This window comes from Muntiacus reevesi, unplaced genomic scaffold (assembly GCF_963930625.1).
Source record: "Muntiacus reevesi unplaced genomic scaffold, mMunRee1.1 SCAFFOLD_31, whole genome shotgun sequence".
NCBI classification, from domain to species: domain Eukaryota; kingdom Metazoa; phylum Chordata; class Mammalia; order Artiodactyla; family Cervidae; genus Muntiacus; species Muntiacus reevesi.
In genome coordinates, this window is record NW_027078022.1 from 2,466,868 (window position 1) to 2,491,239 (window position 24,372).

Sequence of the window (24,372 nt, forward strand, 5' to 3'; positions counted from 1 at the left end):
CAGGCTCCCAGGCTCCCAGGCTCCCAGGCTCCCATGCGCGGGCTCAGGTCCTGCGGACCCCAGGCTCCCAAGCTCCCAGGCTCCCAGGCTCCCAGGCGCTGCTAGGGTGCTGCGGACCCCAGGCTCCCAGGCTCCCAGGCGCGGCCTCGTGTGCTACGGACCCCAGGCTCCCAAGCGCGGGCTCGGGAGCTGAGGGCCCCAGGCTCCCAGGCTCCCAGGCGCGGGCTCAGGTCCTGCGAACCCCAGGCTCCCAAGCTCACAGGCTCCCAGGCTCCCAGGCACGGGCTATGTTGCTGCGGACCCCAGGCCACCAGACTCCCAGGCTCCCAGGCTCCCAGGCGCGGTCTATTGTGCTGCGGACCCCAGACCCCCAGGCTCCCAGGCTCCCAGGCTCCCAGGCTCACAGGCGCGGGATAGGGTGCTGCGGACCCCAGGCCCCCAGGCTCCCAGGCTCCCAGGCTCCCAGGCGCGGGCTCGGGATCTGAGGGCCCCAGGCCCCCATCCTCCCAGGCTCCCAGGCGCGGGATACGGTGCTGCGGACCCCAGGCCCCCAGGCTCCCAGGCTCCCAGGCGCGGGCTCGGGAGCTGAGGGCCCCAGGCTCCCAGGCTCCCAGGCTCCTAGGCGCGGAGTAGGGTGGTGCGGAACCCAGGCTCCCAGGCTCCCAGGCGCCGGCTCAGGTGCTGCGGACCCCAGGCTCCCAGGCTCCCAGGCGCGGGCTAGGGTGCTGCGTACCCCAGGCTCCCATGCTCCCAGGCGCGGGCTAGGGTGCTGCGGACCCCAGGCCCCCATCCTCCCAAACTCCCAGGCTCCCAGGCGTGGTCTAGGGTGCTGCGGACCCCAGAACCCAGGCTCCCAGGCTCCCAGGCTCCCAGGCGCTGCTAGGGTGCTGCCGACACCATGCTCCCAGGCTCCCAGGCTCCCAGGCGCGGGCTCGTGTGCTGAGGATCCCAGGCTACCAGGCTCCCAGGCTCCCAGGCGAAGATCGAAAGCTGCTCAAAACCAGTATCCGGCCTCCCGTGCGTTTGCTCGGGAGATGCGTGCCCCAGGCTCCCAAGCGCGTGCTCGTGAGCTGGGACTCCAAGGCTCATAGGCTAACAGGTGCGTTCTCGGGAGATTGTGCCCGCAGGCTCACAGGCTCCCAGGCGCGTGCTCGTGTGCTGCGCACCCCAGGCTCCCAGGCGCGTGCACGTGAGCTGGGATCCCAAGGCTCACAGGCTACCAGGCGCGGACTCGTGTGCTGCGCACCCCAGTCTCCCAGGCGCTGGCTCGTGAGCTGCATCTCCCTGGCTTCGAGTGCAGGCCCGGGAGCTGCCTCCCCCAGGTTCAAAGGCAACCAGGCGCGGGCTCGTGTGCTGCGGACCCCAGGCTCCCAAGCGCGGGCTCGGGAGCTGAGGGCCCCAGGCCCCCAGCCTCCCAGGCTCCCAGGCTCCCAGGCGCGGGATAGGGTGCTGCGGACCCCAGGTCCCCAGGCTCCCAGGCTCCCAGGCGCGTGCTCATGTGCTGCGGACCCCAGGCTCCCAAGCGCGGGCTAGGGTGCTGCGGACCCCAGGTCCCCAGGCTCCCAGGCTCCCAGGCGCGGGCTCGGGTGCTGCGCACCCCAGGCTCCCAGGTTCCCAGGCTCCCAGGCTCCAAGGCGCGGGGTCGGGAGCTGAGGGCCCCAGGCTCCCAGGCTCCCAGGCTCCCAGGCTCGGGCTCAGGTCCTGCGGACCGCAGGCTCCCAAGCTCCCAGGCTCCCAGGCTCCCAGGCGCAGCTAGGGTGCTGCGGACCCCAGGCTCCCAGGTTCCCAGGCGCGGGTTAGGGTGCTGTGGACCCCAGGCCCCCAGCCTCCCAGACTCCCAGGCTCCCAGGTGCGGTCTATGGTGCTGCGGACCACAGACTCCCAGGCTCCCAGACTCCCAGTCTCCCAGGCGCGGGCTCGTGTGCTGCGGACCCCAGGCTCCCAAGCGCGGGCTCGGGAGCTGGGGGCCCCAGGCCCCCAGGCTCCCAGGCTCCCAGGCTCCCAGGCTCCCAGGCGCGGGCTCGGGAGCTGAGGGCCCCAGGCTCCCAGGCTCCCAGGCTCCTAGGCGCGGGGTAGGGTGGTGCGGACCCCTGGCTCCCAGGCTCCCAGGCGCGGGCTCAGGTGCTGCGGACCCCAGGCTCCAGGGTCCCAGGCTCCCATGCGCGGGCTCGGGTGCTGCGGACCCCAGGCCCCAGCCTCCCAAGCTCCCATGCACCCAGGCGTGGTCTAGGGTGCTGCGGACCCCAGAACCCAGGCTCCCAGGCTCCCAGGCTCCCAGGCTCCCAGGCGAAGATCGAAAGCTGCTGAAAACCAGTATCCGGCCTCCCGTGCGTTTGCTCGGGAGATGCGTGCCCCAGGCTCCCTAGCGCGTGCTCGTGAGCTGGGACCCCAAGGCTCATAGGCTAACAGGTGCGTTCTCGGGAGATTGTGCCCGCAGGCTCACAGGCTCCCAGGCGCGTGCTCGTGTGCTGCGCACCCCAGGCTCCCAGGCGCGTACACGTGAGCTGGGACCCCAAGGCTCACAGGCTACCAGGCGCGGGCTAGGGTGCTGCGGACCCCAGGCCCCCAGCCTCCCAGGCTCCCAGGATCCCAGGCGCGGTCTATGGTGCTGCGGACACCAAACTCCCAGGCTCCCAGGCTCCCAGGCGCGGGCTCGTGTGCTGCGGACCCCAGGCTCCCAAGCGCGGGCTCGGGAGCTGAGGGCCCCAGGCCCGCAGCTTCCCAGGCTCCCAGGCTCCCAGGCGCGGGATAGTGTGCTGCGGACCCCAGGTCCCCAGGCTCCGAGGCTCCCAGGCTCGGGCTCGTGTGCTGCGGACCACAGGCTCCCAAGCGCGGGCTCGGGAGCTGAGGGCCCCAGGCTCCCAGGCTCCAAGGCTCCCAGGCTCCCAGGCGCGGGCTAGGGTGCTGCGGACCCCAGAACCCAGGCACCCAGGCTCCCAGGCTCCTAGGTGCGGGCTTGAGTGCTGCGGACCCGAGGCTCCCAGGCGCTGGCTTGTGAGCTGCATCTCTCTGGCTTCGAGTGCAGGCCCGGGAGCTGCCTCCCCCAGGTTCAAAGGCAACCAGGCGCGGGTTCCGGAGCTGCGGCCCCAGGATCCCAGGCTGCCAGGCTCCCAGGCGCGGGCTAGGGTGCTGCGGACCCCAGGCCCCCAGCCTCCCAGGCTCCCAGGCTCCCAGGCGCGGTCTCGTGTGCAGCGGACCCCAGGCTCCCAAGCGCGGGCTCGAGAGCTGATGGCCCCAGGCCCCCAGACTCCCAGGCTCCCAGGCTCCCAGGCGCTGTTAGGGTGCTGCGGACCCCAGGCTCCCAGGCTCCCAGGCGCGGGCTAGGGTGCTGCGGACCCCAGGCCCCCAGCCTCCCAGGCTCCCAGGCTCCCAGGCGCTGCTAGGGTGCTGCGGACCCCAGGCTCCCAGGCTCCCAGGCGCGGGCTAGGGTGCTGCGGACCCAAGGCCCCCCGCCTCCCAGGCTCCCAGGCTCCCAGGCGCGGGCTAGGGTGCTGCGGACCCCAGGCTCCCAGGCTCCCAGGCTCCCAGGCTCCCAGGCGCTGCTAGGGTGCTGCGGACCCCAGGCCCCCAGCCTCCCAGGCTCCCAGGCTCCCAGGCGCGGGCTCGTGTGCTGCGGACCCCAGTCTCCCAAGCGCGGGCTCGGGCGCTGAGGGCCCCAGGCCCCCAGCCTCCCAGGCTCCCAGGCTCCCATTCTCCCAGGCGCTGCTAGGGTGCTGCGGACCCCAGGCTCCCAGGCTCCCAGGCGCGGGCTAGGGTGCTGCGGACCCCAGGCCCCCAGCCTCCCAGGCTCCCAGGATCCCAGGCGCGGTCTATGGTGCTGCGGACCCCAGACTCCCAGGCTCCCAGGCTCCCAGGCGCGGGCTCGTGTGCTGCGGACCCCAGGCTCCCAATCGCGGGCTCGGGAGCTGAGGGCCCCAGGCCCGCAGCTTCCCAGGCTCCCAGGCTCCCAGGCGCGGGATAGTGTGCTGCGGACCCCAGGTCCCCAGGCTCCGAGGCTCCCAGGCTCGGGCTCGTGTGCTGCGGACCACAGGCTCCCAAGCGCGGGCTCGGGAGCTGAGGGCCCCAGGCTCCCAGGCTCCAAGGCTCCCAGGCTCCCATGCGCGGGCTCAGGTCCTGCGGACCCCAGGCTCCCAAGCTCCCAGGCTCCCAGGCTCCCAGGCGCTGCTAGGGTGCTGTGGACGCCAGGCTCCCAGGCTCCCAGGCGCGGGCTAGGGTGCTGCGGACCCCAGGCCGCCAGCCTCCCAGGCTCCCAGGCTCCCAGGCGCGGTCTATGGTGCTGCGGACCCCAGACTTCCAGGCTCCCAGGCTCCCAGGCTCCCAGGCGCGGGCTCGGGTTCTGCGGACCCCAGGCTCCCAGGCTCCCAGGCTCCCAGGCTCCAAGGCGCGGGCTCGGGAGCTGAGGGCCCCAGGCTCCCAGGCTCGCAGGCGCTGGCTAAGGTGCTGCGGATCCCAGGCCCGCAGCCTCCCAGGCTCCCAGGCTCCCAGGCTCCCAGGCGCAGGCTCGTGTGCTGCGGACCCCTGGCTCCCAAGCGCGGGCTCGGGAGCTGAGGGCCCCAGGCTCCCAGGCTCCCAGGCTCCCAGGCTCCCAGGCGCGGGCTCAGGTCCTGCGGACCGCAGGCTCCCAAGCTCCCAGGCTTCCAGGCTCCCAGGCGCTGCTAGGGTGCTGCGGACCCCAGACTCCCAGGCTCCCAGGCTCCCAGGCGCGGGCTAGGGTGCTGCGGACCCCAGGCCACCAGCCTCCCAGGCTCCCAGGCTCCCAGGCGCGGTCTATTGTGCTGCGGACCCCAGACTCGAAGGCTCCCAGGCTCCCAGGCTCCCAGGCGCGGGATAGGGTGCTGCGGACCCCAGGCCCCCAGGCTGCCAGGCTCCCAGGCTCCCAGGCGCGGGCTCGGGATCTGAGGGCCCCAGGCCCCCATCCTCCCAGGCTCCCAGGCGCGGGATACGGTGCTGCGGACCCCAGGCCCCCAGGCTCCCAGGCTCCCAGGCTCCCAGGCGCGGGCTCGGCAGCTGAGGGCACCAGGCTCCCAGGCTCCCAGGCTCCTAGGCGCGGGGTAGAGTGGTGCGGACCCCAGGCTCCCAGGCTCCCAGGCTCCCAGGCGCGGGCTAGGGTGCTGCGTACCCCTGGCTCCCAGGCTCCCAGGCGCGGGCTAGGGTGCTGCGGACCCCAGGCCCCCAGCCTCCCAAACTCCCAGGCTCCCAGGCGTGGTCTAGGGTGCTGCGGACCCCAGAACCCAGGCTCCCAGGCTCCCAGGCTCCCAGGCGCTGCTAGGGTGCTGCCGACCCCATGCTCCCAGGCTACCAGGCTCCCAGGCTCCCAGGCGAAGATCGAAAGCTGCTCAAAACCAGTATCCGGCCTCCCGTGCGTTTGCTCGGGAGATGCGTGCCCCAGGCTCCCAAGCGCGTGCTCGTGAGCTGGGACCCCAAGGCTCATAGGCTAACAGGTGCGTTCTCGGGAGATTGTGCCCGCAGGCTCACAGGCTCCCAGGCGCGTGCTCGTGTGCTGCGCACCCCAGGCTCCCAGGCGCGTGCACGTGAGCTGGGATCCCAAGGCTCACAGGCTACCAGGCGCGGGATCGGGGGCTGGGCTTCACAGGCTCCCAGGCGCGGGCTCGTGTGCTGCGCACCCCAGGCTCCCAGGCGCAGGCTCGTGAGCTGCATCTTCCTGGCTTCGAGTGCAGGCCCGGGAGCTGCCTCCCCCAGGTTCAAAGGCAACCAGGCGCGGGTTCCGGAGCTGCGGCCCCAGGATCCCAGGCTCCCAGGCTCCCTGGCGCGGGCTAGGGTGTTGCGGACCCCAGGCCCCCAGCCTCCCAGGCTCCCAGGCTCCCAGGCGCGGGCTCGTGTGCTGCGGACCCCAGGCTCCCAAGCGCGGGCTCGGGAGCTGAGGGCCCCAGGCCCCCAGCCTCCCAGGCTCCCAGGCGCGGGATAGGGTGCTGCGGACCCCAGGTCCCCAGGCTCCCAGGCTCCCAGGCGCGGGCTCATGTGCTGCGGACCCCAGGCTCCCAAGCGCGGGCTCGGGAGCTGAGGGCCCCAGGCTCCCAAGCACCCAGGCTCCCAGGCTCCCAGGCGCGGGCTCAGGTCCTGCGGACCCCAGGCTCCCAAGCTCACAGGCTCCCAGGTTCCCAGGCGCTGCTAGGGTGCTGCGGACCCCAGGCTCCCAGGCACCCAGGCGCGAGCTAGGGTGCTGCGGACCCAAGGCCCCCAGCCTCCCAGGCTCCCAGGCTCCCAGGCGCGGTCTATTGTGCTGCGGACCCCAGACTCCCAGGCTCCCAGGTTCCCAGGCTCCCAGGCGCTGCTAGGGTGCTGCGTACCCCAGGCTCCCAGGCTCCCAGGCACGGGCTAGGGTGCTGCGGACCCCATGCCCCCAGCCTCCCAGGCTCCCAGGCTCCCAGGCGCAGGCTATGGTGCTGCGGACCCCAGACTCCCAGGCTCCCAGGCTCCCAGGCGCGGGCTCGGGTGCTGCGGACCCCAGGCTCCCAGGCTCCCAGGCGCGGGCTCGGGAGCTGAGGGCCCCAGGCTCCCAGGCTCCCAGGCGCGGGCTAGGGTGCTGCGGACCCCAGGCCCCCAGCCTCCCAGGCTCCCAGGCTCCCAGGCTCCCAGGCGTGGGCTCGTGTGCTGCGGACCCCAGGCTCCCAAGCGTGGGCTCGGGAGCTGAGGGCCCCAGGCTCCCAGGCTCCCAGGCGCCGGCACAGGTGCTGCGGACCTCAGGCTCCCAGGCTCCCAGGCGCGGGCTCGGGAGCTGAGGGCCCAAGGCTCCCAGGCTCCCAGGCTCCCAGGCGCGGGCTCAGGTCCTGCGGACCCCAGGCTCCCAAGCTCCCAGGCTCCCAGGCTCCCAGGCGCTGCTAGGGTGCTGCGCACCCCAGGCTTCCAGGCTCCCAGGCGCGGGCTAGGGTGCTGCGGACCCCAGGCCCCCAGCCTCCCAGGCTCCCAGGCTCCCAGGCGCGGGATAGAGTGCTGCGGACCCCAGGCTCCCAGGCTCCCAGGCTCCCAGGTGCGGGCTCGTGTGCTGCGGACCACAGGCTCCCAAGCGCGGGCTCGGGAGCTGAGGGCCCCAGGCTCCCAGGCTCCCAGGCTCCCAGGCGCGGGCTCAGGTCCTGCGGACCCCAGGCTCACAAGCTCCCAGGCTCCCAGGCTCCCAGGCGCTGCTAGGGTGCTGCGGACCCCAGGCTCCCAGGCGCTGGCTAGGGTGCTGCGGACCCCAGGCCCCCAGCCTCCCAGGCTCCCAGGCGCGGTCTATGGTGCTGCGGACCCCAGACTCCCAGGCTCCCAGGCTCCCAGGCTCCCAGGCGCTGCGAGGGTGCTGCGGACCCCAGGCTCCCAGGCTCCCAGGCGCGAGCTAGGGTGCTGCAGACCCCAGGCCCCCAGCCTCCCATGCTCCCAGGCTCCCAGGCGCGATCTATGGTGCTGCGGACCCCAGACTCCCAGGCTCCCAGGCTCCTAGGCTCCCAGGCGCGTGCTCGGGTGCTGCGGACCCCAGGCTCCCAGGCTCCCAGGCTCCCAGGCGCGGGCTCGGGGGCTGAGGGCCCCAGGCTCCCAGGCTCCCAGGCGCGGGCTAGGGTGCTGCGGACCCCAGGCCCCCAGGCTCCCAGACTCCCAGGCTCCCAAACTCCCAGGCTCGGGCTCGTGTGCTGCGGACCCCAGGCTCCCAAGCGCGGGCTCAGGAGCTGAGGGCCCCAGGCCCCCAGCCTCCCAGGCTCCCAGGCTCCCAAGCTCCCAGGCGCTGCTAGGGTGCTGCGGACCCCAGGCTCCCAGGCTCCCAGGCGCGGGCTCGTGTGCTGCGGACCCCAGGCTCCCAAGCGCGGGCTCGGGAGCTGAGAGCCCCAGGCTCCCAGGCTCCCAGGCTCCTAGGCCTGGGCTCAGGTCCTGCGGACCCCAGGCTCCCAAGCTCCCATGCTCCCAGGCTCCCAGGCGCTGCTAGGGTGCTGCGGACCCCAGGCTCCCAGGCACCCAGGCGCGGGCTAGGGTGCTGCGGAGCCCAGGCCCCCAGCCTCCCAGGCTCCCAGGCTCCCAGGTGCGGTCTATTGTGCTGCGGACCCCAGACTCCCAGGCTCCCAGGCTCCCAGGCGCGGGCTCGGGAGCTGAGGGCCCCAGGCTCCCAGGCTCCCAGGCTCCCAGGCGCGGGCTCGGGTGCTGCGGACCCCAGGCCCCCAGCCTCCCAGGCTCCTAGGCTCCCAGGCTCCCAGGCGCGGGCTCGTGTGCTGCGGACCCCAGGCTCCCAGGCGCGGGCTCGGGTGCTGCGGACCCCAGACTAACAGGCTCCCAGGCTGCCAGGCGCGGGCTCGTGTACTGCGGACCCCAGGCTCCCAAGCGCGGGCTCGGGAGCTGAGGGCCCCAGGCTCCCAGGCTCCCAGGCTCCCAGGCGCGGGCTCAGGTCCTGCGGACCCCAGGCTCCCAAGCTCCCAGGCTCCCAGGCTCCCAGGCGCTGCTAGGGTGCTGCGGACCCCAGGCTCCCAGGCTCCCAGGCGCGGGCTAGGGTGCTGCGGACCCCAGAACCCAGGCTCCCAGGCTCCCAGGCTCCTAGGCGCGGGCTTGAGTGCTGCGGACCCGAGGCTCCCAGGCGCTGGATTGTGAGCTGCATCTCTCTGGCTTCGAGTGCAGGCCCGGGAGCTGCCTCCCCCAGGTTCAAAGGTAACCAGGCGCGGGTTCCGGAGCTGCGGCCCCAGGATCCCAGGCTGCCAGGCTCCCAGGCGCGGGCTAGGGTGCTGCGGACCCCAGGCCCCCAGCCTCCCTGGCTCCCAGGCTCCCAGGCGCGGTCTCGTGTGCAGCGGACCCCAGGCTCCCAAGCGCGGGCTCGGGAGCTGATGGCCCCAGGCCCCCAGACTCCCAGGCTCCCAGGCTCCCAGGCGCTGTTAGGGTGCTGCGGACCCCAGGCTCCCAGGCTCCCAGGGGCGGGCTAGGGTGCTGCGGACCCCAGGCCCCCAGCCTCCCAGGCTCCCAGGCTCCCAGGCGCGGTCTATGGTGCTGCGGACCCCAGGCTCCCAGGCTCCCAGGCTCCCAGGCTCCCAGGCGCTGCTAGGGTGCTGCGGACCCCAGGCCCCCAGCCTCCCAGGCTCCCAGGCTCCCAGGCGCGGGCTCGTGTGCTGCGGACCCCAGGCTCCCAAGCGCGGGCTCGGGCGCTGAGGGCCCCAGGCCCCCAGCCTCCCAGGCTCCCAGGCTCCCATTCTCCCAGGCGCTGCTAGGGTGCTGCGGACCCCAGGCTCCCAGGCTCACAGGCGCGGGCTAGGGTGCTGCGGACCCCAGGCCCCCAGCCTCCCAGGCTCCCAGGATCCCAGGCGCGGTCTATGGTGCTGCGGACACCAGACTCCCAGGCTCCCAGGCTCCCAGGCGCGGGCTCGTGTGCTGCGGACCCCAGGCTCCCAAGCGCGGACTCGGGAGCTGAGGGCCCCAGGCCCGCAGCTTCCCAGGCTCCCAGGCTCCCAGGCGCGGGATAGTGTGCTGCGGACCCCAGGTCCCCAGGCTCCGAGGCTCCCAGGCTCGGGCTCGTGTGCTGCGGACCCCAGGCTCCCAAGCGCGGGCTCGGGAGCTGAGGGCCCCAGGCTCCCAGGCTCCAAGGCTCCCAGGCTCCCATGCGCGGGCTCAGGTCCTGCGGACCCCAGGCTCCCAGGCTCCCAGGCTCCCAGGCTCCCAGGCGCTGCTAGGGTGCTGCGGACCCCAGGCCCCCAGCCTCCCAGGCTCCCAGGCTCCCAGGCGCGGTCTATGGTGCTGCGGACCCCAGACTTCCAGGCTCCCAGGCTCCCAGGCTCCCAGGCGCGGGCTCGGGTGCTGCGGACCCCAGGCTCCCAGGCTCCCAGGCTCCCAGGCTCCAAGGCGCGGGCTCGGGAGCTGAGGGCCCCAGGCTCCCAGGCTCGCAGGCGCTGGCTAAGGTGCTGCGGATCCCAGGCCCGCAGCCTCCCAGGCTCCCAGGCTCCCAGGCTCCCAGGCGCAGGCTCGTGTGCTGCGAACCCCAGGCTCCCAAGCGCGGGCTCGGGAGCTGAGGGCCCCAGGCTCCCAGGCTCCCAGGCTCCCAGGCTCCCAGGCGCGGGCTCAGGTCCTGCGGACCGCATGCTCCCAAGCTCCCAGGCTTCCAGGCTCCCAGGCGCTGCTAGGGTGCTGCGGACCCCAGGCTCCCAGGCTCCCAGGCGCGGGCTAGGGTGCTGCGGACCCCAGGCCACCAGCCTCCCAGGCTCCCAGGCTCCCAGGCGCGGTCTATTGTGCTGCGGACCCCAGACTCCCAGGCTCCCAGGCTCCCAGTCTCCCAGGCGCGGGATAGGGTGCTGCGGACCCCAGGCCCCGAGGCTCCCAGGCTCCCAAGCTCCCAGGCGCGGGCTCGGGATCTGAGGGCCCCAGGCCCCCATCCTCCCATGCTCCCAGGTGCGGGATACGGTGCTGCGGACCCCAGGCCCCCAGGCTCCCAGGCTCCCAGGCTCCCAGGCGCGGGCTCGGCAGCTGAGGGCACCAGGCTCCCAGGCTCCCAGGCTCCTAGGCGCGGGGTAGAGTGGTGCGGACCCCAGGCTCCCAGGCTCCCAGGCTCCCAGGCGCGGGCTAGGGTGCTGCGTACCCCAGGCTCCCAGGCTCCCAGGCGCGGGCTAGGGTGCTGCGGACCCCAGGCCACCAGCCTCCCAAACTCCCAGGCTCCCAGGCGTGGTCTAGGGTGCTGCGGACCCCAGAACCCAGGCTCCCAGGCTCCCAGGCTCCCAGGCGCTGCTAGGGTGCTGCCGACCCCATGCTCCCAGGCTCCCAGGCTCCCAGTCGCGGGCTCGTGTGCTGAGGATCCCAGGCTACCAGGCTCCCAGGCTCCCAGGCGAAGATCGAAAGCTGCTCAAAACCAGTATCCGGCCTCCCGTGCGTTTGCTCGGGAGATGCGTGCCCCAGGCTCCCAAGCGCGTGCTCGTGAGCTGGGACCCCAAGGCTCATAGGCTAACAGGTGCGTTCTCGGGAGATTGTGCCCGCAGGCTCACAGGCTCCCAGGCGCGTGCTCGTGTGCTGCGCACCCCAGGCTCCCAGGCGCGTGCACGTGAGCTGGGATCCCAAGGCTCACAGGCTACCAGGCGCGGGATCAGGGGCTGGGCTTCACAGGCTCCCAGGCGCGGGCTCGTGTGCTGCGCACCCCAGGCTCCCAGGCGCTGGCTCGTGAGCTGCATCTCCCTGGCTTCGAGTGCAGGCCCGGGAGCTGCCTCCCCCAGGTTCAAAGGCAAACAGGCGCGGGTTCCGGAGCTGCGGCCCCAGGATCCCAGGCTCCCAGGCTCCCTGGCGCGGGCTAGGGTGTTGCGGACCCCAGGCCCCCAGCCTCCCAGGCTCCCAGGCTCCCAGGCGCGGGCTCGTGTGCTGCGGACCCCAGGCTCCCAAGCGCGGGCTCGGGAGCTGAGGGCCCCAGGCCCCCAGCCTCCCAGGCTCCCAGGCGCGGGATAGGGTGCTGCGGACCCCAGGTCCCCAGGCTCCCAGGCTCCCAGGCGCGGGCTCATGTGCTGCGGACCCCAGGCTCCCAAGCGCGGGCTCGGGAGCTGAGGGCCCCAGGCTCCCAAGCACCCAGGCTCCCAGGCTCCCAGGCGCGGGCTCAGGTCCTGCGGACCCCAGGCTCCCAAGCTCACAGGCTCCCAGGTTCCCAGGCGCTGCTAGGGTGCTGCGAACCCCAGGCTCCCAGGCACCCAGGCGCGAGCTAGGGTGCTGCGGACCCAAGGCCCCCAGCCTCCCAGGCTCCCAGGCTCCCAGGCGCGGTCTATTGTGCTGCGGACCCCAGACTCCCAGGCTCCCAGGTTCCCAGGCTCCCAGGCGCTGCTAGGGTGCTGCGTACCCCAGGCTCCCAGGCTCCCAGGCGCGGGCTAGGGTGCTGCGGACCCCATGCCCCCAGCCTCCCAGGCTCCCAGGCTCCCAGGCGCGGTCTATGGTGCTGCGGACCCCAGACTCCCAGGCTCGCAGGCTCCCAGGCGCGGGCTCGGGTGCTGCGGACCCCAGGCTCCCAGGCTCCCAGGCTCCCAGGCGCGGGCTCGGGAGCTGAGGGCCCCAGGCTCCCAGGCTCCCAGGCGCGGGCTAGGGTGCTGCGGACCCCAGGCCCCCAGCCTCCCAGGCTCCCAGGCTCCCAGGCTCCCAGGCGCGGGCTCGTGTGCTGCGGACCCCAGGCTCCCAAGCGCGGGATCGGGAGCTGAGGGCCCCAGGCCCCCAGCCTCCCAGGCTCCCAGGCTCCCAGGCTCCCAGGCGCGGGCTAGGGTGCTGCGGACCCAGGCCCCCAGCCTCCCAGGCTCCCAGGCTCCCAGGCGCGGTCTATTGTGCTGCGGACCCCAGACTCCCAGGCTCCCAGGCTCCCAGGCGCGGGATAGGGTGCTGCGGACCCCAGGCCCCCAGGCTCCCAGGCTCCCAGGCGCGGGCTCGGGAGCTGAGGGCCCCAGGCTCCCAGGATCCCAGACTCCCAGGCGCGGGCTCGGGTGCTGCGGACCCCAGACTCCCAGGCTCCCAGGCTCCCAGGCGCGGGCTCGGGAGCTGAGGGCCCCAGGCTCCCAGGCTCCCAGGCTCCCAGGCGCGAGCTCGGGAGCTGAGGGCCCCAGGCTCCCAGGCTCCCAGGCTCCCAGGCGCGGGCTCAGGTCCTGCGGACCCCAGGCTCACAAGCTCCCAGGCTCCCAGGCTCCCCGCCGCTGCTAGGGTGCTGCGGACCCCAGGCTCCCAGGCGCTGGCTAGGGTGCTGCGGACCCCAGGCCCCCAGCCTCCCAGGCTCCCAGGCGCGGGATAGGGTGCTGCGGACCCCAGGTCCCCAGGCTCCCAGGCTCCCAGGCGCAGGCTCATGTGCTGCGGACCCCAGGCTCCCAAGCGCGGGCTCGGGAGCTGAGGGCCCCAGGCTCCCAAGCACCCAGGCTCCCAGGCTCCCAGGCGCGGGCTCAGGTCCTGCGGACACCAGGCTCCCAAGCTCACAGGCTCCCAGGTTCCCAGGCGCTGCAAGGGTGCTGCGGACCCCAGGCTCCCAGGCTCCCAGGCGCGAGCTAGGGTGCTGCGGACCCAAGGCCCCCAGCCTCCCAGGCTCCCAGGCTCCCAGGCGCGGTCTATTGTGCTGCGGACCCCAGACTCCCAGGCTCCCAGGCTCCCAGGCTCCCAGGCGCTGCTAGGGTGCTGCGTACCCCAGGCTCCCAGGCTCCCAGACGCGGGCTAGGGTGCTGCGGACCCCATGCCCCCAGCCTTCCAGGCTTCCAGGCTCCCAGGCGCGGGATAGGGTGCTGCGGACCCCAGACTCCCAGGCTCCCAGGCTCCCAGGCGCGGGCTCGGGTGCTGCGGACCCCAGGCTCCCAGGCTCCCAGGCTCCCAGGTTCTCAGGCGCTGCTAGGGTGCTGCGGACCCCAGGCTCCCAGGCTCCCAGGCGCGAGCTAGGGTGCTGCGGACCCAAGGCCCCCAGCCTCCCAGGCTCCCAGGCTCCCAGGCGCGGTCTATTGTGCTGCGGACCCCAGACTCCCAGGCTCCCAGGTTCCCAGGCTCCCAGGCGCTGCTAGGGTGCTGCGTACCCCAGGCTCCCAGGCTCCCAGGCGCGGGCTAGGGTGCTGCGGACCCCATGCCCCCAGCCTCCCAGGCTTCCAGGCTCCCAGGCGCGGGATAGGGTGCTGCGGACCCCAGACTCCCAGGCTCCCAGGCTCCCAGGCGCGGGCTCGGGTGCTGCAGACCCCAGGCTCCCAGGCTCCCAGGCTCCCAGGCGCGGGCTCGGGAGCTGAGGGCCCCAGGCTCCCAGGCTCCCAGGCGCGGGCTAGGGTGCTGCGGACCCCAGGCCCCCAGCCTCCCAGGCTCCCAGGCTCCCAGGCTCCCAGGCGCGGGCTGGTGTGCTGCGGACCCCAGGCTCCCAAGCTCGGGCTCGGGAGCTGAGGGCCCCAGGCTCCCAGGCTCCTAGGCGCGGGCTCAGGTCCTGCGGACCCCAGGCTCCCAAGCTCCCAGGCTCCCAGGCTCCCAGGCGCTGCTAGGGTGCTGCGGACCCCAGGCTCCCAGGCTTCCAGGCGCGGGCTAGGGTGCTGCGGACCCAGGCCCCCAGCCTCCCAGGCTCCCAGGCTCCCAGGCGCGGTCTATTGTGCTGCGGACCCCAGACTCCCAGGCTCCCAGGCTCCCAGGCGCGGGATAGGGTGCTGCGGACCCCAGGCCCCCAGGCTCCCAGGCTCCCAGGCTCCCAGGCGCGGGCTCGGGAGAGAGGGCCCCAGGCTCCCAGGCTCCCAGGCTCCCAGGCGCGGGCTCGTGTGCTGCGGACCCCAGGCTCCCAGGCGCGGGCTCGGGTGCTGCGGACCCCAGACTCCCAGGCTCCCAGGCTCCCAGGCGCGGGCTCGTGTGCTACGGACCCCAGGCTCCCAAGCGCGGGCTCGGAAGCTGAGGGCCCAAGGCTCCCAGGCTCCCAGGCTCCCAGGCTCCCAGGCGCGGGCTCAGGTCCAACGGACCGCAGGCTCCCAAGCTCCCAGGCTCCCAGGCTCCCAGGCGCTGCTAGGGTGCTGCGGACCCCAGGCTCCCAGGTTCCCAGGCGCGGGTTAGGGTGCTGTGGACCCCAGGCCCCCAGCCTCCCAGGCTCCCAGGCTCCCAGGCGCGGTCTATGGTGCTGCGGACCACAGACTCCCAGGCTCCCAGACTCCCAGGCTCCCAGGCGCGTGTTCGTGTGCTGCGGACCCCAGGCTCCCAGGCGCGGGCTCAGGTGCTGCGGACCCCAGGCTCCAGGGTCCCAGGCTCCCATGCGCGGGCTCGGGTGCTGCGGACCCCAGGCCCCAGCCTCCCAAGCTCCCATGCACCCAGGCGTGGTCTAGGGTGCTGCGGACCCCAGAACCCAGGCTCCCAGGCTCCCAGGCTCCCAGGCGCTGCTAGGGTGCTGCCGACCCCATGCTCCCAGGCTCCCAGGATCCGAGGCTCCCAGGCGAAGATCGAAAGCTGCTGAAAACCAGTATCCGGCCTCCCGTGCGTTTGCTCGGGAGATGCGTGCCCCAGGCTCCCTAGCGCGTACTCGTGAGCTGGGACCCCAAGGCTCATAGGCTAACAGGTGCGTTCTCGGGAGATTGTGCCCGCAGGCTCACAGGCGCCCAGGCGCGTGCTCGTGTGCTGCGCACCCCAGGCTCCCAGGCGCGTGCACGTGAGCTGGGACCCCAAGGCTCACAGGCTACCAGGCGCGGGATTGGGAGCTGGGCTTCACAGGCTCCCAGGCGCGGGCTCCTGTGCTGCGCACCCCAGGCTCCCATGCGCTGGCTCGTGAGCTGCATTTCCCAGGGTTCGAGTGCAGGCCCGGGAGCTGCCTCCCCCAGGTTCAAAGGCAACCAGGCGCGGGTTCCGGAGCTGCGGCCACAGGATCCCAGGCTCCCAGGCTCCCAGGCGCGGGCTCAGTTCCTGCGCACCCCAGGCTCCCAAGCTGCCATGCTCCCAGGCTCCCATGCGCTGCTAGGGTGCTGCGGACACCAGTCTCCCAGGCTCCCAGGCTACAAGGCACGGGCTAGGGTGCTGCGGACCCCAGGCCCCCAGGCTCCCAGGCTCCCAGGCTCGCAGGCGCGGGCTCGGGAGCTGAGGGCCCCAGGCTCCCAGGCTCCCAGGCTCCCAGGCGCGGGCTAGGGTGCTGCGTACCCCATGCTCCCAGGCTCCCAGGCTCCCAGGCGCAGGCTCGGGAGCTGCGGACCCCAGACTCCCAGTCTCCCAGGCTCCCAGGCGCGGGCTCGTGTGCTGCGGACCCCAGGCTCCCAAGCGCGGGCTCGGGAGCTGAGGGCCCCAGGCTCCCAGGCTCCCAGGCGCCCAGGCGCGGGCTCAGGTCCTGCGGACCCCAGGCTCCCAAGCTCCCAGGCTCCCAGGCTCCCAGGCGCTGCTAGGGTGCTGCGGACCCCAGGCTCCCAGGCTCCCAGGCGCGGGCTAGGGTGCTGCGGACGCCAGGCCCCCAGCCTCCCAGGCTCCCAGGCTCCCAGGCGCGGTCTATTGTGCTGCGGACCCCAGACTCCCAGGCTCCCAGTCTCCCAGGCTCCCAGGCGCGGTCTCTTGTGCTGCGGACCCCAGACTCCCAGGCTCCCAGGCTCCCAGTCTCCCAGGCGCGGGATAGGGTGCTGCGGACCCCAGGCCCCTAGGCTTCCAGGCTCCCAAGCTCCCAGGCGCGGGCTCGGGATCTGAGGGCCCCAGGCCCCCATCCTCCCATGCTCCCAGGTGCGGGATACGGTGCTGCGGACCCCAGGCCCCCAGGCTCCCAGGCTCCCAGGCTCCCAGGCTCCCAGGCGCGGGCTCGGCAGCTGAGGGCACCAGGCTCCCAGGCTCCCAGGCTCCTAGGCGCGGGGTAGAGTGGTGCGGACCCCAGGCTCCCAGGCTCCCAGGCTCCCAGGCGCGGGCTAGGGTGCTGCGTACCCCAGGCTCCCAGGCTCCCAGGCGCGGGCTAGGGTGCTGCGGACCCTAGGCCACCAGCCTCCCAAACTCCCAGGCTCCCAGGCGTGGTCTAGGGTGCTGCGGACCCCAGAACCCAGGCTCCCAGGCTCCCAGGCTCCCAGGCGCTGCTAGGGTGCTGCCGACCCCATGCTCCCAGCTCCCAGGCTCCCAGGCGCGGGCTCGTGTGCTGAGGATCCCAGGCTACCAGGCTCCCAGGCTCCCAGGCGAAGATCGAAAGCTGCTCAAAACCAGTATCCGGCCTCCCGTGCGTTTGCTCGGGAGATGCGTGCCCCAGGCTCCCAAGCGCGTGCTCGTGAGCTGGGCCCCCAAGGCTCATAGGCTAACAGGTGCGTTCTCGGGAGATTGTGCCCGCAGGCTCACAGGCTCCCAGGCGCGTGCTCGTGTGCTGCGCACCCCAGGCTCCCAGGCGCGTGCACGTGAGCTGGGATCCCAAGGCTCACAGGCTACCAGGCGCGGGATCAGGGGCTGGGCTTCACAGGCTCCCAGGCGCGGGCTCGTGTGCTGCGCACCCCAGGTTCCCAGGCGCTGGCTCGTGAGCTGCATCTCCCTGGCTTCGAGTGCAGGCCCGGGAGCTGCCTCCCCCAGGTTCAAAGGCAAACAGGCGCGGGTTCCGGAGCTGGGCCCCAGGATCCCAGGCTCCCAGGCTCCCTGGCGCGGGCTAGGGTGTTGCGGACCCCAGGCCCCCAGCCTCCCAGGCTCCCAGGCTCCCAGGCGCGGGCTCGTGTGCTGCGGACCCCAGGCTCCCAAGCGCGGGCTCGGGAGCTGAGGGCCCCAGGCCCCCAGCCTCCCAGGCTCCCAGGCGCGGGATAGGGTGCTGCGGACCCCAGGTCCCGAGGCTCCCAGGCTCCCAGGCGCGGGCTCATGTGCTGCGGACCCCAGGCTCCCAAGCGCGGGCTCGGGAGCTGAGGGCCCCAGGCTCCCAAGCACCCAGGCTCCCAGGCTCCCAGGCGCGGGCTCAGGTCCTGCGGACCCCAGGCTCCCAAGCTCACAGGCTCCCAGGTTCCCAGGGGCTGCTAGGGTGCTGCGGACCCCAGGCTCCCAGGCTCCGAGGCGCGAGCTAGGGTGCTGCGGACCCAAGGCCCCCAGCCTCCCAGGCTCCCAGGCTCCCAGGCGCGGTCTATTGTGCTGCGGACCCCAGACTCCCAGGCTCCCAGGTTCCCAGGCTCCCAGGCGCTGCTAGGGTGCTGCGTACCCCAGGCTCCCAGGCTCCCAGGCGCGGGCTAGGGTGCTGCGGACCCCATGCCCCCAGCCTCCCAGGCTCCCAGGCTCCCAGGCGCGGTCTATGGTGCTGCGGACCCCAGACTCCCAGGCTCCCAGGCTCCCAGGCGCGGGCTCGGGTGCTGAGGACCCCAGGCTCCCAGGCTCCCAGGCTCCCAGGCTCCCAGGCGCGGGCTCGGGAGCTGAGGGCCCCAGGCTCCCAGGCTCCCAGGCGCGGGCTAGGGTGCTGCGGACCCCAGGCCCCCAGCCTCCCAGGCTCCCAGGCTCCCAGGCGCGGGCTCGTGTGCTGCGGACCCCAGGCTCCCAAGCGCGGGCTCGGGAGCTGAGGGCCCCAGGCCCCCAGCCTCCCAGGCTCCCAGGCTCTCAGGCTCCCAGGCGCGGGCTAGGGTGCTGCGGACCCAGGCCCCCAGCCTCCCAGGCTCCCAGGCTCCCAGGCGCGGTCTATTGTGCTGCGGACCCCAGACTCCCAGGCTCCCAGGCTCCCAGGCGCAGGATAGGGTGCTGCGGACCCCAGGCCCCCAGGCTCCCAGGCTCCCAGGCGCGGGCTCGGGAGCTGAGGGCCCCAGGCTCCCAGGCTCCCAGGCTCCCAGACGCGGGCTCGGGTGCTGCGGACCCCAGACTCCCAGGCTCCCAGGCTCCCAGGCGCGGGCTCGGGAGCTGAGGGCCCCAGGCTCCCAGGCTCCCAGGCTCCCAGGCGCGAGCTCGGGAGCTGAGGGCCCCAGGCTCCCAGGCTCCCAGGCTCCCAGGCGCGGGCTCAGGTCCTGCGGACCCCAGGCTCACAAGCTCCCAGGCTCCCAGGCTCCCCGCCGCTGCTAGGGTGCTGCGGACCCCAGGCTCCCAGGCGCTGGCTAGGGTGCTGCGGACCCCAGGCCCCCAGCCTCCCAGGCTCCCAGGCGCGGGATAGGGTGCTGCGGACCTCAGGTCCCCAGGCTCCCAGGCTCCCAGGCGCGGGCTCATGTGCTGCGGACCCCAGGCTCCCAAGCGCGGGCTCGGGAGCTGAGGGCCCCAGGCTCCCAAGCACCCAGGCTCCCAGGCTCCCAGGCGCGGGCTCAGGTCCCGCGGACACCAGGCTCCCAAGCTCACAGGCTCCCAGGTTCCCAGGCGCTGCAAGGGTGCTGCGGACCCCAGGCTCCCAGGCTCCCAGGCGCGAGCTAGGGTGCTGCGGACCCAAGGCCCCCAGCCTCCCAGGCTCCCAGGCTCCCAGGCGCGGTCTATTGTGCTGCGGACCCCAGACTCCCAGGCTCCCAGGCTCCCAGGCTCCCAGGCGCTGCTAGGGTGCTGCGTACCCCAGGCTCCCAGGCTCCCAGGCGCGGGCTAGGGTGCTGCGGACCCCATGCCCCCAGCCTTCCAGGCTTCCAGGCTCCCAGGCGCGGGATAGGGTGCTGCGGACCCCAGACTCCCAGGCTCCCAGGCTCCCAGGCGCGGGCTCAGGTGCTGCGGACCCCAGGCTCCCAGGCTCCCAGGCTCCCAGGTTCCCAGGCGCTGCTAGGGTGCTGCGGACCCCAGGCTCCCAGGCTCCCAGGCGCGAGCTAGGGTGCTGCGGACCCAAGGCCCCCAGCCTCCCAGGCTCCCAGGCTCCCAGGCGCGGTCTATTGTGCTGCGGACCCCAGACTCCCAGGCTCCCAGGCTCCCAGGCTCCCAGGCGCTGCTAGGGTGCTGCGTACCCCAGGCTCCCAGGCTCCCAGGCGCGGGCTAGGGTGCTGCGGACCCCATGCCCCCAGCCTCCCAGGCTTCCAGGCTCCCAGGCGCGGGATAGGGTGCTGCGGACCCCAGACTCCCAGGCTCCCAGGCTCCCAGGCGCGGGCTCGGGTGCTGCGGACCCCAGGCTCCCAGGCTCCCAGGCTCCCAGGCGCGGGCTCGGGAGCTGAGGGCCCCAGGCTCCCAGGCTCCCAGGCGCGGGCTAGGGTGCTGCGGACCCCAGGCCCCCAGCCTCCCAGGCTCCCAGGCTCCCAGGCTCCCAGGCGCGGGCTCGTGTGCTGCGGACCCCAGGCTCCCAAGCGCGGGCTCGGGAGCTGAGGGCCCCAGGCTCCCAGGCTCCTAGGCGCGGGCTCAGGTCCTGCGGACCCCAGGCTCCCAAGCTCCCAGGCTCCCAGGCTCCCAGGCGCTGCTAGGGTGCTGCGGACCCCAGGCTCCCAGGCTTCCAGGCGCGGGCTAGGGTGCTGCGGACCCAGGCCCCCAGCCTCCCAGGCTCCCAGGCTCCCAGGCGCGGTCTATTGTGCTGCGGACCCCAGACTCCCAGGCTCCCAGGCTCCCAGGCGCGGGATAGGGTGCTGGGGACCCCAGGCCCCCAGGCTCCCAGGCTCCCAGGCTCCCAGGCACGGGCTCGGGAGAGAGGGCCCCAGGCTCCCAGGCTCCCAGGCTCCCAGGCGCGGGCTCGTGTGCTGCGGACCCCAGGCTCCCAGGCGCGTGCTCGGGTGCTGCGGACCCCAGACTCCCAGGCTCCCAGGCTCCCAGGCGCGGGCTCGTGTGCTACGGACCCCAGGCTCCCAAGCGCGGGCTCGGAAGCTGAGGGCCCAAGGCTCCCAGGCTCCCAGGCTCCCAGGCTCCCAGGCGCGGGCTCAGGTCCAACGGACCGCAGGCTCCTAAGCTCCCAGGCTCCCAGGCTCCCAGGCGCTGCTAGGGTGCTGCGGACCCCAGGCTCCCAGGTTCCCAGGCGCGGGTTAGGGTGCTGTGGACCCCAGGCCCCCAGCCTCCCAGGCTCCCAGGCTCCCAGGCGCGGTCTATGGTGCTGCGGACCACAGACTCCCAGGCTCCCAGACCCCCAGACTCCCAGGCGCGTGTTCGTGTGCTGCGGACCCCAGGCTCCCAGGCGCGGGCTCAGGTGCTGCGGACCCCAGGCTCCAGGGTCCCAGGCTCCCATGCGCGGGCTCGGGTGCTGCGGACCCCAGGCCCCAGCCTCCCAAGCTCCCATGCACCCAGGCGTGGTCTAGGGTGCTGCGGACCCCAGAACCCAGGCTCCCAGGCTCCCAGGCTCCCAGGCGCTGCTAGGGTGCTGCCGACCCCATGCTCCCAGGCTCCCAGGATCCGAGGCTCCCAGGCGAAGATCGAAAGCTGCTGAAAACCAGTATCCGGCCTCCCGTGCGTTTGCTCGGGAGATGCGTGCCCCAGGCTCCCTAGCGCGTACTCGTGAGCTGGGACCCCAAGGCTCATAGGCTAACAGGTGCGTTCTCGGGAGATTGTGCCCGCAGGCTCACAGGCACCCAGGCGCGTGCTCGTGTGCTGCGCACCCCAGGCTCCCAGGCGCGTGCACGTGAGCTGGGACCCCAAGGCTCACAGGCTACCAGGCGCGGGATTGGGAGCTGGGCTTCACAGGCTCCCAGGCGCGGGCTCCTGTGCTGCGCACCCCAGGCTCCCATGCGCTGGCTCGTGAGCTGCATTTCCCAGGGTTCGAGTGCAGGCCCGGGAGCTGCCTCCCCCAGGTTCAAAGGCAACCAGGCGCGGGTTCCGGAGCTGCGGCCACAGGATCCCAGGCTCCCAGGCTCCCAGGCGCGGGCTCAGGTCCTGCGCACCCCAGGCTCCCAAGCTGCCATGCTCCCAGGCTCCCAGGCGCTGCTAGGGTGCTGCGGACACCAGTCTCCCAGGCTCCCAGGCTCCCAGGCACGGGCTAGGGTGCTGCGGACCCCAGGCCCCCAGGCTCCCAGGCTCCCAGTCTCGCAGGCGCGGGCTCGGGAGCTGAGGGCCCCAGGCTCCCAGGCTCCCAGGCTCCCAGGCGCGGGCTAGGGTGCTGTGTACCCCATGCTCCCAGGCTCCCAGGCTCCCAGGCGCAGGCTCGGGAGCTGCGGACCCCAGACTCCCAGTCTCCCAGGCTCCCAGGCGCGGGCTCGTGTGCTGCGGACCCCATGCTCCCAAGCGCGGTCTCGGGAGCTGAGGGCCCCAGGCTCCCAGGCTCCCAGGCGCCCAGGCGCGGGCTCAGGTCCTGCGGACCCCAGGCTCCCAAGCTCCCAGGCTCCCAGGCTCCCAGGCGCTGCTAGGGTGCTGCGGACCCCAGGCTCCCAGGCTCCCAGGCGCGGGCTAGGGTGCTGCGGACGCCAGGCCCCCAGCCTCCCAGCCTCCCAGGCTCCCAGGCGCGGTCTATTGTGCTGCGGACCCCAGACTCCCAGGCTCCCAGTCTCCCAGGCTCCCAGGCGCGGGATAGGGTGCTGCGGACCCCAGGCCCCCAGGCTCCCAGGCTCCCAGGTTCCCAGGCGCGGGCTCGGGAGCTGAGGGCCCCAGGCCCCCAGCCTCCCAGGCTCCCAGGCTCCCAGGCGCGGGATAGGGTGCTGCGGACACCAGGCCCCCAGGCTCCCAGGCTCCCATGCGCGGGCTCAGGAACTGAGGACCCCAGGCTCCCAGGATCCCAGGCTCCTAGGCGCGGGGTAGGGTGGTGCGGACCCCAGGCTCCCAGGCTCCCAGGCGCCGGCACAGGTGCTGCGGACCTCAGGCTCCCAGGCTCCCAGGCGCGGGCTCGGGAGCTGAGGGCCCAAGGCTCCCAGGCTCCCAGGCTCCCAGGCGCGGGCTCAGGTCCTGCGGACCCCAGGCTCCCAAGCTCCCGGGCTCCCAGGCTCCCAGGCGCTGCTAGGGTGCTGCGCACCCCAGGCTCCCAGGCTCCCAGGCGCGGGCTAGGGTGCTGCGGACCCCAGGCCCCCAGCCTCCCAGGCTCCCAGGCTCCCAGGCGCGGGATAGAGTGCTGCGGACCCCAGGCTCCCAGGCTCCCAGGTGCGGGCTCGTGTGCTGCGGACCCCAGACTCCCAGGCTCCCAGGCTCCCAGGCTCCCAGGCGCTGCGAGGGTGCTGCGGACCCCAGGCTCCCAGGCTCCCAGGCGCGAGCTAGGGTGCTGCGGACCCCAGGCCCCCAGCCTCCCAGGCTCCCAGGCTCCCAGGCGCGGTCTATGGTGCTGCGGACCCCAGACTCCCAGGCTCCCAGGCTCCTAGGCTCCCAGGCGCGTGCTCGGGTGCTGCGGACCCCAGGCTCCCAGGCTCCCAGGCGCGGGCTAATGTGCTGCGGACCCCAGGCCCCCAGCCTCCCAGGCTCCCAGGCTCCCAGGCTCCCAGGCGCGGGCTCGTGTGCTGCGGACCCCAGGCTCCCAAGCGCGGGCTCAGGAGCTGAGGGCCCCAGGCCCCCAGCCTCCCAGGCTCCCAGGCTCCCAAGCTCCCAGGCGCTGCTAGGATGCTGCGGACCCCAGGCTCCCAGGCTCCCAGGCGCGGGCTAGGGTGCTGTGGACCCCAGGCCCCAAGCCTCCCAGGCTCCCAGGCTCCCAGGCGCGGTCTATGGTGCTGCGGACCCCAGACTCCCAGGCTCCAAGGCTCCCAGGCGCGGGCTCGTGTGCTGGGGACCCCAGGCTCCCAAGCGCGGGCTCGGGAGCTGAGGGGCCCAGGCCCCCAGCCTCCCAGGCTCCCAGGCTCCCAGGCGCGGGCTAGGGTGCTGCGGACCCCAGACCCCAAGCCTCCCAGGCTCCCAGGCTCCCAGGCGCGGTCTATGGTGCTTCGGACCTCAGACTCCCAGGCTCCCAGGCTCCCAGGCGCGGGCTCGTGTGCTGCGGACCCCAGGCTCCCAAGCGCGGGCTTGGGAGCTGAGGGCCCCAGGCCCCCAGCCTCCCAGGCTCCCAGGCTCCCTGGCGCGGGATAGGGTGCTGCGGACCCCAGGTCCCCAGGCTCCCAGGCTCCCAGGTGCGGGCTCGTGTGCTGCGGACCCCAAGCTCCCAAGCGCGGGCTCGGGAGCTGAGGGCCTCAGGCTTCCAGGCTCCCAGGCTCCCAGGCGCGGGTTCAGGTCCTGCGGACCCCAGGCTCCCAAGCTCCCAGGCTCCCAGGCTCCCAGGCGCTGCTAGGGTGCTGCGGACCCCAGGCTCCCAGGCTCCCAGGCTCCCAGTCGCGGGATAGGGTGCTGCGGACCCCAGACTCCCAGGCTCCCAGGCTCCCAGGCGCGGGATAGGGTGCTGCGGACCCCAGTCCCCCAGGCTCCCAGGCTCCCAGGCTCCCAGGCGCGGGCTCGGGAGCTGAGGGCCCCAGGCTCCCAGGCTCCCAGGCTCCCAGGCGCGGGCTCGGGTGCTGCGGACCCCATGCCCCCAGCCTCCCAGGCTTCCAGGCTCCCAGGCGCGGGATAGGGTGCTGCGGTCCCCAGACTCCCAGGCTCCCAGGCTCCCAGGCGCGGGCTCGGGTGCTGCGGACCCCAGGCTCCCAAGCTCCCAGGCTCCCAGGCGCGGGCTCGGGAGCTGAGGACCCCAGGCTCCCAGGCTCCCAGGCGCGGGCTAGGGTGCTGCGGACCCCAGGCCCCCAGCCTCCCAGGCTCCCAGGCTCCCAGGCTCCCAGGCGCGGGCTCGTGTGCTGCGGACCCCAGGCTCCCAAGCGCGGGCTCGGGAGCTGAGGGCCCCAGGCTCCCAGGCTCCCAGGCTCCTAGGCGCGGGCTCAGGTCCTGCGGACCCCAGGCTCCCAAGCTCCCAGGCTCCCAGGCTCCCAGGCGCTGCTAGGGTGCTGCGGACCCCAGGCTCCCAGGCTTCCAGGCGCGGGGTAGGGTGCTGCGGACCCAGGCCCCCAGCTTCCCAGGCTCCCAGGCTCCCAGGCGCGGTCTATTGTGCTGCGGACCCCAGACTCCCAGGCTCCCAGGCTCCCAGGCGCGGGATAGGGTGCTGCGGACCCCAGGCCCCCAGGCTCCCAGGCTCCCAGGCTCCCAGGCGCGGGCTCGGGAGAGAGGGCCCCAGGCTCCCAGGCTCCCAGGCTCCCAGGCGCGGGCTCGTGTGCTGCGGACCCCAGGCTCCCAGGCGCGGGCTCGGGTGCTGCGGACCCCAGACTCCCAGGCTCCCAGGCTCCCAGGCGCGGGCTCGTGTGCTACGGGCCCCAGGCTCCCAAGCGCGGGCTC